General features: G+C 40.5%; 1 long non-coding RNA gene across 1 annotated transcript; it reads right to left on the bottom strand.

The window, feature by feature from the left end:
• Positions 1–216: 216 nt before the first annotated feature.
• LOC129207123 (uncharacterized) lies at positions 217–8,822 on the bottom strand. The gene is made up of 7 exons (XR_008577379.1): positions 8,576–8,822; positions 7,236–7,594; positions 5,741–5,861; positions 5,395–5,583; positions 3,927–4,243; positions 2,092–2,258; positions 217–530 (listed from the first exon to the last, which is right to left on the bottom strand). It is a non-coding gene; the product is annotated as an uncharacterized LOC129207123 (long non-coding RNA).
• Positions 8,823–17,424: the final 8,602 nt, after the last annotated feature.

Raw genomic sequence — 17,424 nt, 5'->3', positions numbered from 1 at the left:
CATCTTTTAAAATACTCTGTGAAAGGTGCTATAATAGAGCAATGGATTTTTATTCTTTCACATTTCATCCTTGAACCAAGAAAGGCAAAGATCATTGAAACCTTCATTGATAATTTCATTTTGCATCTAAAACCAAAACAATGGTTAAAAGAACCTATTCCTGTCTATGCCCACAATACAAAAAACATCCTTCCCAAAGATCAGTCCCAAGTTTTTTCTTTTCTCTCTCAGCTCAAAATTTCAAAAATGAGATAGGACAGTGTTGCAGCTTTCAAGGAATGGGGTCTTTGTGGCACGAAGCCAGGGATTCCTTTAGCAAGCTGTTGGGCATGGCGCTGAGGACAAGGAGGTGCTCGGTGACAGAAAAGCAGCAGAGGTAACGCCAGGGAAGGGTGCGAGCCAGGCAGCGCCAAGCACGGCAGGGGCTCATCCATCTTCTTGAGGCAGACTCTTCCCTCATTGTATTACTCCTAGCTTTCTTGCAAGAACAGCTTCTTGGGTTTGGCAGAGCGGTGCTTGTTTTGGTCCACCTACCCATGAAAGAACATAGGAATGAGTAACCGTAGCAGGGACAACCAAAACGCTACATCCAGAGACTGAATGAGGACACCATGGGTTATTCACGAGCATCCCCTTAGAGATCACTGTACACCTCCTTCCACGAAAGTCCTCCATCCCCTGATTTCGGAAGCTGCCCGGTCACTTTGGCTTTGCTTTACCATCTGTGTAGGAGACTTGGAAGCCTTTTACAAAGGAAGATACTCATGTCACACATCTGATGTATGCTGCATATATGTCTGGTTCAGACAGTTCCAGCTTTTGGGAGCCCAGCGCTCTCTTAATAAAAGTACCTGGACAGTTTCATCCATCTAGAGATAATTATATTTCAGGACAAAGCACGTTTCCTCACATTTGCCTCACAAAATGCCATTTTATATTGTTGCCTGGCTACCCTCCACTGAATTCAGGCACAGCACTGTTTCTGCCCTTTAAAACATACTAATTACTTATTGCTGTAATTACAGCACACTAGTTTAAAGGTTTTATCATTACCTTGGACAGATTAACATGCAGTTGTAAGAGCACTTCAGAGCCTTTTGTTTTCATTTTCCATCATTAATCAGGCCAATGTTTCTGTGAAAATTCAATATTTATATTCCCGATAACAATGTGTGTACTTATGGGCATCTGTGTTCATAGATGACATATAAAATACAGGTAAACTAGCGGACACTGAGTACATAATGCATCTTTCTTATGTACTGGCAGTATTATATACTTGATGAACCTTCTTTTTTCCTGTCATGGCATAAAGGCAGAGTGAAGCAGGATTTGCTCAGTCAGGTCCTTCTGCTTGGCAGCAAACAGAGCGGCCAAAATAACATTTTTCCACCAGCAGAGACCTGAGCTCCTACAGAAGTTTAATTTCTAATTTCCAGCAGTGTGAATTACGGGCAGACTACAGGTAATCCTTAATTAGCATTGTCTATCTAGAAGTCTATTATCATTAGCTGATCAATCACAGTCAGGATTTTCAGTTAAGAACAACACTGTAGCTTGGCCTGCCTACCGAGGAAAGGAAACGGAAATTTCTAAATCTCTGAGCTAGGCAGGAATAAGCACGGTCCTCGCGTTCAGGGATCCCAAAAGCGACAAGCACAAATTGACCACAACTGTAATGGCCTCTCCATTGCGTATACAAGAAGTGGAATAGTGGTCTTCTACTAACCAGCCTCATAGTATGGACTAAGACGGATCTCCTGCGGCATGCATTGCAGCCTGAAGGGTATTATGGAGAGCATGTTTCATCAAGAATTACCAAAGCAAAAACAGTTATTCCAGAGATTAAGCATTTGGAAATTAGCTATAATTTTTACTAATTTGTGCAATGGTCATTGGGTACTCATTAAGTTATGTGCCGCTAACCAAATCACATTGCATACTTCCTCTGATTCAATAGATTATGATTTAATAAAGCAATTGCTTTTATATTGATAAAGTCCAAGCTGACATAAGAATTTGATTTTTTTTGTAAAAAAATGTATAATTTTTAAAGCTTCCTTAAGAGTTTTAAATGAGGTTGTTTCTCACCTTAGAAGCACAAATGTTGTTGCTTTACTCATAGCTGTAGAGCTAGAGATCTAGTCCATCCTAGAGAAGTCCATCCTTCCATCGGGACGCCAGCTGTCCAACTGCAGCTTTTCTGGCCTTCCCATTCAAGTAAGAGTCCATTCCAGCAGTATTATCTTCATCATATACTAAGAAAATAATGAGTGTGATTACCCATTGAAACACTTCCTGATACTTTCTTCTCAGTGCTTTTATTCTCTACAAATACCCCTCAAAATGGCATTCAGCTCTATGCTAGTACTCACGGACAAGTACCAGAGCTAGAGCACACAGCAAAATACTACAATTTTTTCTCCCGGTCTGTCTTCCCAGCTTTATCTGGCTTCAATATATGTGCCAAATTCCCATCTGTAACAGCCTCTAACAGTGCAGATTCTGCTAGAGTCTTCTGCAGGTTATAAGCATATGAATTACCTTCCTTTTGGCCACCCCACAAATCTGCTGTTTCTGCTTAATGGCCAAGTGCTATGGGAAGCTGCTGAGCAGAACCGCCAGGCAAAAAGGGCTCAGGGTCCACGCACGTTCTTCTTCAACCCTTCAGTGGCCAGAACTCCTCAACAAAATCGGGGTTTTGTTTCATAATAGAAATGAGTGGTTTTCTTCCACTTAGGTTAGACACATCCATGAAACGAGTAGCTAAATTTGACCTACTGACTTCTCTGAGGCAATGGTCTGAATCAGGATCACAAGACCGATAACTGGCTGATACTGCAAAGGCCAAAATTTGGAAGGGTTTTCCTGCAAAAAAGATTGATTTTTTGTCTAAAGCAACAACTGACATTTAATTTACTTAATTACTTTTCTCTTGCTCCTGACATGTCATGAAGTTTTAGTCACTTAAATGGTTCTGATGCAAGAAAGAGATCTAAGCCCTGGGTCACAGACACGGAAAACTCTTTAAAGACTACAGTCTGGTACAGTCACTGGTAGTGGCAGAAACTATTTACACAGAGCAAGGATAACAAACTGGTTGCATCAAGGTGATAAATTCCTAACATGGGCAAAATACTTGAAAAACAGAATCAACAGCTTCTACCTTAACTATTCAGTCCACAAGAAAAAAAATGCAGTAAATACAGTTACAAGAAAATGAAATTTAGAGTTATATATAATTTTTTTCAGGGGAAAAAAGCTAACAGTCCAGGCACAGAAAAAGCAAGTATAAATATTTACAAATTAGCAACCAAATTCAATACATATGGAAGTAAAGTTTTGTCTAGAAAAATATTTCACCTGACTTTTTTTGCCCTTACACAGCATCTTTGTGAGGGCATCAAAGCACTTTCCAAACATTGTCAGTATCCCTCTCCAGAAAGACTGATGAGGAACTGAAGTACAGTTCCACTATCCACCAGAACAATTTTCTATTAAAACCAATGACCTCATGGTGTACAAACACGCTCTGCGGACTTTAATCAGAACTGGCAGTCACACAAGTCAAGCATCAAACAATGCTTGATTTTCTTCCAACCTACCTGGTTCAAATCTGGAATTAAAACCAGAAAGGACCAAAAAATTGAAGTCAGGAAAAGTGAAGTTTAACAAATTTCTCTCACATTACCTTTAGCTATTTATTTATATTTGCAAATAACCTAATTTAGGCAGAGGTCCTTTGCATGGAAAGTCAATTCTGAAATACATTTCATATTCAGATGGACATGGCTAGATTGCTATATTAAGACTGTAATAGCTTTACCAACAGAAGTAATGTTGTAACCTCACAGCTTAGCCTAACACATGCCCTGTATCTGAGTTGCACAGTAGTGTAAGTTCATCCAGGTGTTGACCATACGCACTTTTTGGAATATCTCAGTGTACTTATTCTGTGAAATACTATATTCCACTCTTGCATCTTTCCATTGAACTTGCTTTTCTCTTGCTGCCCTCTCATCCAAAAGTCGCTCCGTTTTGGCTTTGGTATGATTCACTTGGGTTTGAAGCAGCAAATGAGCCTTTGGGGGATGGTAAGATCTCTCCATAGCGGCAGTCAGAAGAGCCAAGGGCAAACGAATTGAATCCCTTCCTAAAACTGACAAGCGCTGCTTGTCTTCAGTCATAATTCCTGGACTCAACACACAGCTTCATAGTGTCTTTAACAGGCAATTCTGCTTTTCTGGAGGGGGAAAGGGGCAGAGAACAGTTATTAGTGAGAAAGAGAGAGATACAGCTACCCTGGTAGTGGTCAATAAATCATGAGTGACACATACAGAGAGGTTCTTCACCACCTTCTCCAGCAAAAATATAGGGGGACAAAGTGAAGGAAGTAGAGATTGGGTTCAAATCAAACCAAAAGAACTTCACATGTGAGGGAGGAGGCCTGCAACACCTCTTCCCAACGGGGGCTATGACAGCCATTCGAGGGACTGACATGGTAACGGGATAGACGTCCGTCCATCACTAAAGACATCTTATCCAGCAAGTTCCTGAAGATGATGCTAGTTGGCTGCTGGGAGGTACGAGGTCCAGCTCAGGCCTATGTTTTCAGTTTTCCATACAAAACCATGCATAAGCTGCCTAACAACCCTATGACAAATGTGACTAAATAGTCACTATAAAACATCAAATTATGCACGTTCCACTGTTCAAAGCCACTTGTAATTATACAGCGCTCCATACATTTCCAGACTGCAAGGAAATCAATAATCTTCCAATGGTTACTGCTAATGACCACTTACAAAATGAGGTGTTTAAAGAACACTCTTCCTTGAAAGTCCAGCTCCTTAGAAGAAGCCACAGGAGGAGTAATCTCTCGTTTAGAAGAAGTGGCTAATTTAAATGAGGAACTAAAATACTGCTTATCGACAACACGAGAGACAAGTAAGTACCATGAGATTTAATGGTGGTATTACTGCTTTGATCCCTGGTGCTCAAAGCAATAATCCATGAGTTTTGAAATTCAAGTGCTTGACTGAAACTCTGAAAGCTCAAGTGGATTGTAAAGCACAATTGATAAAAGTAGATCTTTAATTAGACAATCACTTTATAGGAATTCCTTTTATGAATATTAAGGAGGTTTGAAAAACTGTCAGAAGTTGTTTATAAAGCACATGCAGCTCTGGGTATTTTTTGCTAGGAAATCTTACGAGTAGGAAGAAAAGGTTTATCTTTTTTTAAAAACTAGGTATGAGCTAAACGTACGCTATATATGTACAGAATCATCAAATTACTGTCATGGAACATGTGTCCATGCCCTAAAATTGACATTGGGTGGCTGAAAATCCCCACTAACCCAGAGCACCCCGTAATATAGGAAACACAACATACAATTTGCAATTTTAAGGTTAACGGTGTGTTTTCTTTGCCATTTCTCATCTCAGCCTTTTTCCTCGCTGAGCCAGTATTTCAGTCGAGGATACTGCTTTAAAGTGCCACTTGAGGCCCCCTGTACCTCTCGGTCGCCTTGCATCGCTCGGCCCTCGTCCATCTGCTTGTGGTTCATCGCATGGGGTAAACCTGCCGAAACAATGAGAATTCACACCCAAACCCAAATTGGGGCAAGTACTCCAAACACGGTCATGTTCCATACAAAAATAGCCCGTCTCATACAGTATATCAGTTTTCACCCTTTTCCATCCCCATTGTATTCTCAGGATTACTTTAAATTACTCACTGTTTCTTAAATGCTTGATGAATGACAGTTTATTGTTGGCTAAAGAGAAAAATCATCAGCTGGATTAATTTAAAGGGATTTGGTTGTTTTCTCCCATAGCCAGAAGAAGCTGACTTGTGTCCTGAAGAGAAAAAAGATTGTTAAAATCAGCTGGAGTTGTGCTGGAAAAGTCAAAGGTACTGTGCACAAGTGTCTGCATTTTAGCTAATGTACGAAATGAAACACTCAAAAAAGTTCCAGCTTTTGTTTTCTGCGGGCACTATGCGCTGCTGTTTAAGAAACAGTAATATTTCTTCTGAAGAAAAAGGATGCTATTTAATTTACCCAAGATCCAGACTCCCAAGTTTCAGTGCATACCCCCCCACCCCAAGTCCACTCATGAAAATCTTCCTGTTTGTGAGTATAACTCGAACATTAACTCGAAAGTTACAACCCCAATTTCTGCCGTTCCCAAAGCTAATCTGCAGTTGGGAAATATGTATGTCACATTCATGCTTTTAATGTACCCTGTTTTTTTCTCCGTACGCTATGCTATCCCCTAGAAATTTCTTAAATAATAACAGCAGCATTAGAAAATAAAGATAAAGCCCACAAGTTTAGCTTTCAATTTGCTATATGATCAGTACTATGCGTCTGGCAGAGAAATGCACGCCCAAATTAGTAATTGCTCTTCCTTAGTAAGGAAAGGGAGAGAAATAGAAATGCTCCTGTTATCTGCTTCTTATTTTTATTATCCCTCTAACAGTGCATACTAATCATTTTTACTTATCTCAGGTGACATGCTTTGTAATAACTATAGTTTTTATCCCATAACAATCAAAATATCTTTCCCTTATTTCTCTGTTTACAAAGTCCCTGGTTTATATTTGCTTAATAATATATCATCTTAATTTCTCCCCTTTCTTGCTATGTACTCATGCAAGAAAGAGAACTATATTTTCTGTAGCTTTCACTCTTTTTTTTTTCCTTTCCCCTCAAATTTTTGGTAAATTACTTCCTGGGAAGTCCCTGGGGTAAACATGTATGCAAAAAAAAATCTCCTTATTGCAATACGTTTGTAAGCTCCTATACTTTTAGCTTCTTTCAGTGTCTAAAATGCACTTGCCAACTGACTTGATGCAGGGTGAGAGTTAACCCATGATAGATTCAAATATATATTGTTAAAGAAATGTCGCAGAAATAAATGGCAGACCATTTCTGGAAATGAACTTCTCAGACTACCTCCAGTGGCATTGTAGTATGAGAAAATACTTCAATTATTTTCACAGCAGGGCTGGCTGTAGCCATCAAAGGTACGTATCAACCGCAACTGCGTCTATATGCTTTCTTTTTCCTACCCTGACCGATTTCTCTTTTTAGCTCGTCTTTTACTGGGAACTTGCCAGAACTAGCTGCAGATTTCTGCTCTTCGTTCAAACTGTCATTCAATCTGGCAAGCAACGTGCTGATTTTTAGCTCAGATTAAATTTACAGCAAACCTTTGGGTTGCAATTACCTCTAGTAGATATTACACGACGATCGTCGCAAGGATCCGTTCTTTCCTAGCCACATCCTTTTGGAAGATCGCTTTCTTTTATCTTGATTTTACTCAGGGTACCATCTTTTGTATCTCCCCTTCTCAGAATCTATCGCCATTTCAACTTCTTAGTCAAACAGCACTTGTTTTAACACTATGTATTTATTAGTAACAGATGGGGCTGTCCTGTAGTCTTCACCTAGTTTTACGAAATGGTTATGATTCCTCATCCTTTTCTGCGCAGCCCACTTGATTTCTGAGGTGCGTTACTGCATATAGCACCGGTGGCTCCCACTGGAACTGATGGTTCCACCTCGATGAAGCCCAGGAAGCTCTTTCTGGTTTTTGTAGCAGAGTAGTAGAGAAATATTCAAGTGATATCCCTTATCTGCAGAAACATGGCTCCATTCACTTAGCTTGGATCCTCTTCAGCTTAAAACTTTATAACCGTAGGAAGTTGCAGCAAATACATTTTAACTAGCATGAGCTTATTAGCAGACAATTTTCTTTTTCTTCCTCATTAAAAACAATACCAGCTGCAGCTACTTCTTGATACGTGGCCTACTTACTTTGTAGTAACAGAGAATAAAACTGACTGCAGCAAAAACATTTTCAAAAAGCTTTCATACGCGAAGGAGAGTTTCTGTCCCAGGCCTTGGGGCTCCCTGTCGCCCATACACCCACCCGCCTCTGCCGCCTCCACACCCTTACTGCGGGTCCGGAGCAACTGCCCTGACCCGGGGCTTTACTATCCGGTGTGAGGCTGGCAGAGTTGCACAGGTTCTGGCTCTCTAGAAGCTCCATTCTGGGTTTTCAACCCTTAGAACTCTACTTCTACATTGGGATTTTGTAAATTCGGTATATTGGGGAAAAAAAGAAAAAAGAAAAACAAAAAGAAAAAAAGAAATAACACAACAAAACCCCCACAAAACTCAAAAAAAGCCACACAACAAAATAAAACCAAAGACCATAAACACCTGTGCAGGCATTTTTTTCCCTCTAATAAAGAAATAAGACGCTCATCAAGTCAAAAATAACGAACAAGCACTAGATCTCCGTCTCTCTGCATTTCTGAGCAGCTCTTGCACTCTCCTGCCACTTGATGCGGGAGCACTGACCCGCCCTGGGGTTACAGAGAAGGCTGCTCTTTCCAAGACGCTTTTTGCTCCATCTCGCTTTCCGCAACTGGAAACAAAAGCAGTCTGCACATAAAAAACCCAACATCTGCACTTTGTATATGGAAGAAATAATACCTGCCTTTTTATGTCAGGATAGATTTTTCAGTGACAGAGGTGTAGAAAATGGCATAACAGCTATACCTTGGGTCCAGTGCACGCTTCCTCTAACTCAGGATTTGGATTTTCAGCTTTTCCAGAGTTAGCGTGTTACATGATGTTTAAGTCGAAGTTATATATGTTCCAGTAATTCAAAAAACCCTTCAGGAAGGAAAAAAAAAAAATCTATTTTTTTTTAAATTGTTACAAGCATGGAAAATCCTGTCCTGAAACGAAGGTTTGGATTACCTGGAAATAGGTCTTGGAATGGAAAACTCTATCTCCAGTCCTAGGAAGATAAAGAATTATCTGTTCTGTCCACCACAGAGCAGACATTACCTTCAAACTGAACTAATGCAATTAAAATGGCTACACTTTTAATTGATACTTATGTCATAATAATTACGCATAACAGGGCCACAAAAGTTAATAAATACATTGTAAGAGCCCATAGCAATTTCTCATCACGCATCTGACGGTAGCTAACAGATGCGTCAAGAAATTTCCTTCTGTGTGAAGAGCTTTGCTGTGAAGAGCTGCTGAGTATGTCATTGCGCTATTAATTGCTTTTCTTTCCCTCATTCTGAAAAACCCTATGGGGGTAAAAACTACTGGCTAATGAATTGCAGGTACGACAGGTTGAGGGACTTTCAGATGTTCAGCTGAAGGGCTAGGGAGCAAATAGCTTATACGTATTGATGTTATCTTGGGAAAAAAAATTGCCAAAATTGCACGTACGGTGCCTTCAGACTCTGATACAACAGAAGAATCATCCTCCCCATCAGACAGTAGCAGCAGGTATAATTCACGTGTGGAGCGTAGACCCTTAGCTCTCCAGAGCCAGTTGAGTTGGTCATAGAAATTACAGGGGAGTTTTACCCCTCGAAGCAAACTGAACAAATTAAGTCAGATCTTTTGAGAGGACAGCTAGAGTTTAGCAGACAGATTTCCTCAGGAAAATGTTTACATCTAAGTGGAAGCCTGTGGAGCTCACGGGGGCTTCTGCACACCTCCAAGTACTGGATTGCACCACTGGACAAACAACTGCTCAGAGCCTCACCACAGATTATTTCAGTGCTCCGTCTGCCATAAGCTCAGAGGACATCCAACATTGTGAATTTTGTCACCTTTGGTGAAGGAAAACATGAAGCACGGAGCAATGCTATATACTTCTAATTTCAGTAAACGACCACGTGAATGTCACACAAGCATGGCCGGTATGTTTTGCTGTTGTGATTAATGTAGTCCTTTATTACTCCTTAGCGATGAAATTCCCTGTTGGAGTCAATTTAAAAAGTTGGCAGAAACACTTTGTTTCAGCAAAGTAAAAAACATGAATTTTAATTTCAAATAAAAATCAACGTTTTAAACCAACAGAGTTTCTAGCGTGGGACAGAATAGACCAGAATCGAGTTCTAGTCTGAACTCCTTCCCCACTCCAGGTGGGATTTGGGGCTACCAGCATGTTTCCCAAAATGTTTCCTTTTGATAGATTTTATTTTCCAGAACCTGTATTTTCTGTATTTTTTACAAAAAAGTCGCGGTCCCACCAGATCGCAGTACTAAGGTTGCGTAATTTATCCGTATTCTACTTCTTGGGCGAAAGGAGTATTATAAATTGAAGTCACAAGCAGCAAAAGTTTGTAAGGCTGAAAGAAAGAGACAGTATGAGAAGACTGAAAACAGACAACAGGCACCTCTAAAGCTGCAAATGGCATAATCAAGTCATAATCTATATTGCAAGGAGATGAAAACACTCAGCACATTTAATACCTGAGTTTTAACTTGTATTAAGTACAGTGTCTGAAGCAATAAAAGAAATTAAAAGACATGTATAAATCTTTTGAAAAGCCGCTGAGCTGGCAGTACCGTTTCGGATCTCATTGTATTGAGTAAAATAATTGGAATGGCCACAATCATCAAGCCGTTAAGAATTTTCCAGCAGCATTTTAAACAAAGATGAAAACCTATTATATTTTTTTTTGTGCTTCTGTGTGGTTGATGGTTTTAAGAAATCCCACACCCCCTTATACACACACAGCACTGTTAGTGCAGAAACATAAAATCTATTTGTCCTGTACTTTAAACGCGCGGTAATCAGGCATGAAATTTGCAACGCCAGCTGAAGCGCAGGGAAATTCTTTCACCTGGAACGAGCCCACACCAGAACTCGTTTTCCAGCACAGACAAATTTTCTCTCGGACAGAGGCAGCCCCACGGCGCCCGCAGACGCCCATCACGCACGTCAGCGCCTTTTGGAGACCGTAGGCATCTAAACGGTAACGGTCCTGCTTGTTAGCACGCAGCTCCAACCCAAGCCACTCATGGTTTCCCTATGAGCACCTGCCAGAAAGTCAGTGGAAGTTCTTCTGTATATAGTGTTATTTTAAATGCGCGAGGGGCTGGGATGTACGAAGACATCAAAAGACAACATCTTAAAGTAACAGCTTACTCCTCCGCTGTGTGAAATTTAGAAGTGAATAGGACTCCTCAAGAGAAAAAAAGTAATCTTTACAAAAGAAAAAAAAAAAAAATCTGCAAAATCATAGCTTTGGTGTGGATTTTTTTGTTTGGGTTTTGGGAGGTTTGTTTTGGGGTTTTTTTGTTTTGGTTTTTGGTGGGGTTGTTGGGTGTTGGTTTGGGGGTTTTATTTGGTAGAGTTTCTTATCCAGGACACACAAACAAGCACCAAATAGGACCTACAGTCCAAGAGTAGGAATTAAAGGCTAAAAGTTCTGATTTTTTTCTTTTTTTTTTTTTTTTTTGTGAGATTGAGACTTAGTTCAGTCTCTGCCTCCCTCTGCTTTTCTTTTTACTGTATTTTTTTAATGCAAATTGCTTCGCCTGGTCATTTCAGTGATGTCTAATTTTTCATCTGTTGAGCATGATCTCACTTTAACACTGTTACTTTTTTAATTAAACTCTTTGGTTTTCATGGTTGAGATCCTTGATCAATTACTCTACATCATGTCTTATGCATGAATGAAATATAGGCCATAAATATGTACTGGCTTATTTATCTTCTTTAGAAAGCTGAAGAGGCACTCTGGAAGTACAAAAGAAATGCCTCGTTTAGCGAGCTTCCTGATGATATTTCACATTTTCTGAATATTTTAAAAATACTCTATGTTGCTAAATAGCAGGTACATGCAGAATGAACTATTTTTTTTCTGATCAGTGAATTATCTTTATATCTTTTCCCACTCACAGACAAGCGTGTATAAATATAAAGAATATTTCAAGGATTATTTTTGTGAATGCACATTTAAAGAAAGGGAGAAGAGACGTTTATTATGCCTGTCGTTTAGGAAAACCTTGTTATTCCCAATGCAAAATAAGGCTCCTGCTTTGTGTGCTTCCAGTGCAAGACAACACATAACATGTGTGTACTGAAACGTTTTTACAGCTTGAGAATAGACTACTAATTTTAAAATAAAACTTATTTTCCTTTACTGACATACATTGACATGGGTGGTCTTACTAGCAACGTGCGTCTCAATTTAGTGGTCTCACCACGCAAGTTGGGACTTGACGTCAAAGTCTAGTTTCACTCACCAAGTGACGAAGCGTTGTCTCCAGCGGAACTCACTCCAGCGTGCTCATTTGTACGTGCAAATGGCCCGTGTGGTCTTTGAGAATACGGCCTGCAAAGTGGCACTCCCGGAACTGGTAGTCACCGTTGGTTTACCACAATCAGAAATGAAGTTGCAAGTACAGGGTTACAATTTCAGGGTGAGAAAGAGCAGGGAGGGGACCTTAAATTGCAATACTCTTGAAAAAAGAGCAAAGATAGATAAATATAGACAGGAGTAGAAACCTAGTGAGAACGTAGAAAGAACTGGCTCTGAAGGCAATGCTGTTCAAAGTTATCTGGGACGCACCGGTCTGGTTCTAACGTACACCTTATCGTGCCAAGGCAGGCTGCGGAAGGAACAAGAGCTTTAGAGGGATTATTCTCCCTTGTCTTAGACCACTTCTTTTCTCTAGGCCTTTCTGGTTGGGTTTTTTCAGGAGACACCGCGTACGAGCTGTACAATTTTTCACACAGAAAGACAGCATCCCACAGACAAGCAGCCCCAGAAATTTCAACCTCCCTGTGAAAACAAAGCCAGGAATTAGCAGGTTGGGGAGAGGGAAGGGCTGGCAAACACCGTGTGGGCTTCCAAGCCCGCCGCGGCTCTGCCAGCGCGCCTCGGCACTTCCCCGAATAAACCTTTTCAATCACACTCTCGTACAGAGCCACCGCGATGAAGGACAGCAAACTGCTGGCAATGCCAATACGGCTGCGGGGGCTGGCACAAAAACCCCAGGCTTATTCAGCTGTGGCCTAATTAGTGTTTGCACCTGGATCACCTGCTGAAGAGATTTCTGCAGCAGATTCTTCAGCCCCTGCCGCGAAGGCCCACACGTGCAGCCCTCTCAATTACAGGTGAGAGAAACAATGACGAAAATACACCCTCAAACTCGGCCATTTTTCACAATTGGGCTGGTAGCAAATATAGCAGGTGCTTGTATCTCACAAATTCCAGTTAATTTGAACACACAGCTTCACTTTCAAATAGCTATCATTCAGATGGAAGAGGTTTGTTCTGTACATCCGCATTACCAGGCTCCTGGTCAGGCAAAAATAATTCCAGAAAAAATTGAGTCTTTCGCAGCTTCTGGGGACACATTACAGCGCTAAAGCCTACCACCTGCCCGTAAATATGTATTAGCATGCATTGCATAAAACTCAGCCTCTACGTATAATCTGCTTGAAAATGGAAGCTGTTCAACCAGTTGAAGAGGTGGCTTTCCAGTCGGCACTTACTGCGATACCAATATAGCACTCGCTAATAAGCAACTGTTAATCCCTAGCACCAGCAGCAGCTCATCTTGTACCGATCAGTAACGGGAGCCTGATCCCAGCGATGGATTTTGATCAAGGTTTGTAGGAGTTTAAGCTGCATTTAATTATCACCAGAGGTTTTTTATTTTTTTTTTTGTACAACTCCTCATAATGCTCATAAGACAAACCACTCTTTCTGCCTGTGGGGTTGTTGTTTTTCTCCAGAACTTTTTCCTCCATTGTCTTCTGGGAATAATTTTCATCACAAGACCACTGAATTTCCTCTAGCTTTGAAGTATAGCTTAGCATAAAACCACAATGAGAATCGTATTTCACTCCTATAAAAGTTAGGAGGGCAGCAGAACTGTGAGAATCCAAATTGTGTAAACCAGTCCTTCGCTTTATTAGCGATGTGCTATTCTCCTACCACCAAAACGTCAAAAATCACGACCGCTATCTGCCAGCATCCTGAAACACGCGCGTGGTGTGAAATAACTGTCGATACCATTAAGGCGTCTGATTTTGTGTAAGTCATCATGAAACTCAATGCGCTGACACATCTAGAAAAATTAATAAATAAAAATGCAAATAACTGTCACACAATTCAGAACAAGATCTTTTGCCTAGGCGCGCTGTACAATGTCAGTTTGGAGGCAGCATCTGAATCCTCACTTGTCATGACTCACAAATCCACTTTTCTCTCTTTTTATGGATTCTGAGGCCATAAGTAGCTGCAGAGATAGTCCAGTCTCACTTCCTGCAGAACACAAACCACTTCCAACAGCAAACAATCACTGACAAGGCATTTGGGGGGAATTTAAGTTAACAAAAGCTTTTTTCTTTTCCTTAGTCCTGTCCTTTAGACTTTTATAATTCCAGACATTCCTCCAAGATCAGCAAAATTAGGCTTTCCAGAGGTTGCAGCTGGGACCAAAGCCTTCCAGAGAAGTTTGCAAACCATCTAATCTCTTTATAGAAAATACAAATCTACACACACATTTCCAAATAGGAATCATCTTCTTCTGGGTTTTCTTATGAATAAAATGAAAGGCATAATCTGGTTCCTTACAAAACAAGATGTGCAAAAATCATTCATTCGACCTCTCACCTAGAGAGGGCAATTTCAACCATCTCCTCAGACCTCCTGTTCCGGGGAGAATTCTGCATTTGGCAGTTTCCAATACGTTTTCTTGGAGGTATTGACACAAGAACCTGGGGCTGCAATATTACTCATCCGAGAAGAAAATTGAGGGAAATTCCCACCCCACTCCAGTCCTACAAAATACAGAGTTACACCTCAAAGATTTCACTTCCTATCTTATCACCAAGACTTCTTCCCAGTGCCTGAGACACTTCTTTTCCTCTCTCACATAAGTTATCCTCATGTGAATGAATTTGCAGTATGGCCAATACCCAGAAGGCAAAAGCATTAAGTCGTCTTCCCCTGAGTTATACTTATTGCTTAAAATAATTTGGTTTATATATATATATATATACGCATAAACACTAGCAGAATGATTCTTTTTTTTTAAAAAACAAAAAAAGACTTAAGGTGAATTTAATTGTCAAACTTCTATCTGGCACCAAAATGGGTAGAAATGTCCTTGCTATGAAAACCAAATTAGCCATGAACGTAACTTGCATTTCAGTAAGATGGGTTGCTGGCCTGACTAGAAAAGGCAGCATCAGGAACCTCATGAGGAAATGTTTTTCAAATTTAGTTTTTTCAAACAAAAGAAGCTATGTGATAACATCGGTAAGAGTGAAAATCTCCGAGTCTTCATGAAAACCAACGCTTATTGCAATAACTATTTTTCTAAATTCATAAAGGACAAAAAAATAAATCTGAAAATCTTTAAGTCAAATTGTTTTCACGGCATGTACTGGCATCCATTAGTTCCTTACTGGTCCCTTTAGAGAAACTGTTTAAATGCTGTTTGGTACTTCTGACTGCATAAACATTTCTCTCATGATGACAGTTACCTACAATTATCCTTAATCATGCTTTTTTGCTTTGTCAAGGTGCAAATAATGTTCATTACTTATGTTTTCCAGGCCCTGCAGTTTAACGCACATCCTCATTTATATGGTTGTAAACATATTTGTGAACTGCAGCTTTCATTCCCACAGTTAATAGACTGTAGAATGCAAAAATATAAAGGTCACGATGACCTCCAAAAAATCTTCAGTTTAATTTAAAAGCTTTCTTAACAGTCAGAGGGAAAATGCTGTAACATCTTAAGATCCTAAAGCTTAAGATTCGCATAAAACGCAATAAAACTAAGATCCTCGTGGGATTAAAAAACACGTATACAAATCCAGAAAGTAATGAGAAAGAACATGACTCTATGTTTGAAATTTTGATTTTTAAAATGGGGTTTTGATCCTGGGGAGAGCTGAGCTAATGTATTTTTCCTGGTTTTTATTTTCTTGTAGCGTGGCCTGAACAAGTGGAACAAACAAGTAAGAGCAGAAAGCGTAACAGCTTTATGTAAATGCCTTGTTGCTGAATGTCTGAGGAAATGGTAATGGCATTTTATGTCCTGCTTCTTTTAAGGAGAAAAAAACCCCAAACATATGGTGTATACTTTTTTTTTCCCCACTGCTCAGTTTGCAAACACAAATAATGAAGAAAATAATGAAGGTAATAAAGCACGAATTCAGGCTCAGAGGAAAAAACCATTTTGTTTCAGTCAGCATTTTCAAGGACCAGATGACAACGTTTATACTTTTGCAGCAGTTGGATTTATACGGCAACTAGGTTGCTGCACCGAAACTGCAGCGGAGCTGGAGACTTACTTGTGAGTCGCCGTTCCCCCGTTCAACCCCTCACTATGTGAGATTCTCTCCCGTGCTGTGGGACACAAGGGACAGAGCTTTAAGGAAAGCAGAAGACGACAAAGGTGAAACCGGCATGCTAAGGAGTTTGCTGGAGGTGTTTATTTCTGTTTAAGTGGCAGAGGAGGGGGAGGACGAGCTTCTTTGCGGGCTGGCTGAGTGTCCTTTAGGCCAATGACCCTGGGGAAGCGGTACCAGGGCTCCTCAGCACCCAGAGCTCCCTTTCTGCTTTTGCGTAAGCATTTCAGAATTCAAATCCCGAAAGCAAGAAAAGCAATATCAATAATCCCTTTTCCTTTCCCCTTCTGCTAAGATAGGAGCAGATCAGATCGGCAGTGCTTTCACGGCACTGATTAGCCCTCAGAAGTCTCTTGTATCGCCTCTGCAGCTCCCCGAAAGATATCTGTGAACCATCTGCTTTCCCCTCTTATACGTTGTTTATTTTTAGGATTCATTCCTTCACGTATTCCTGTCGACAGGACAGTTTCAGTAATCTAAGAGGGAAGGGATAAGCAGTTTGATTACTTACCTCGAGCAGTAAAAACTCTCATGTGCTCCAAGTTACCGTCAGGTCGTTTAAAAAAAAAATAAATAAATAGACGCGGGGTTTCGGCTGCTTTTTTCTCGCTGTACTCTGTTCCTCAGCTCAGAAGCTGTGCCGCCAGGGACCCAGAGAAATCCAGCTCCGTGTTTCTTTGGAGTCACTCTGTGCAGGGGACTTGTCTGAAACAATAAGTGGAATAACGTGATGGCCTTGCCCTCTTGTTGTCTCTAACCCATGGGGCAGGCTGCTGTGTCCCCTTCCTCAGGATATAACTTGGAGGAGATTTTAGGCTGTTCAAATTTGTGCCAGCAGCTGAAAAGCTTCTAGATAGCCTAGGGAAATTAAGAACAGAAAGTTAAGTTGAATTTCTTCCTTCTTGCGGGTCTTACGCTTCATATTTCGCCTACCTAACTTGAAGATTGCAAAGGCTGTCAAACAGAGCATCCCGAGATCAACTGCCTCTACTGAAATCTCCAAGCGTGCCATATAAACTCTTTTGAACAATTTTAATCTTTCCTAATTGTGAATAAAGACCACTGTTAGAAAAATCCTCACATCCTCGTATCGTCCGATACGTTACTATTTCTGCTAAATATATGGAAAATACCTTAGCATCCTTGCTAGATCACAGTGTGGCACCTCTACAAAAAAAGCTGATTTTTCCCAGTGAAATCTATTCTGTGC

This window comes from Grus americana, chromosome 5 (assembly GCF_028858705.1).
Source record: "Grus americana isolate bGruAme1 chromosome 5, bGruAme1.mat, whole genome shotgun sequence".
Taxonomy (NCBI): domain Eukaryota; kingdom Metazoa; phylum Chordata; class Aves; order Gruiformes; family Gruidae; genus Grus; species Grus americana.
Note: the sequence above shows the minus strand (reverse complement) of the source record. Positions and strands in the feature narration are given on the sequence as shown.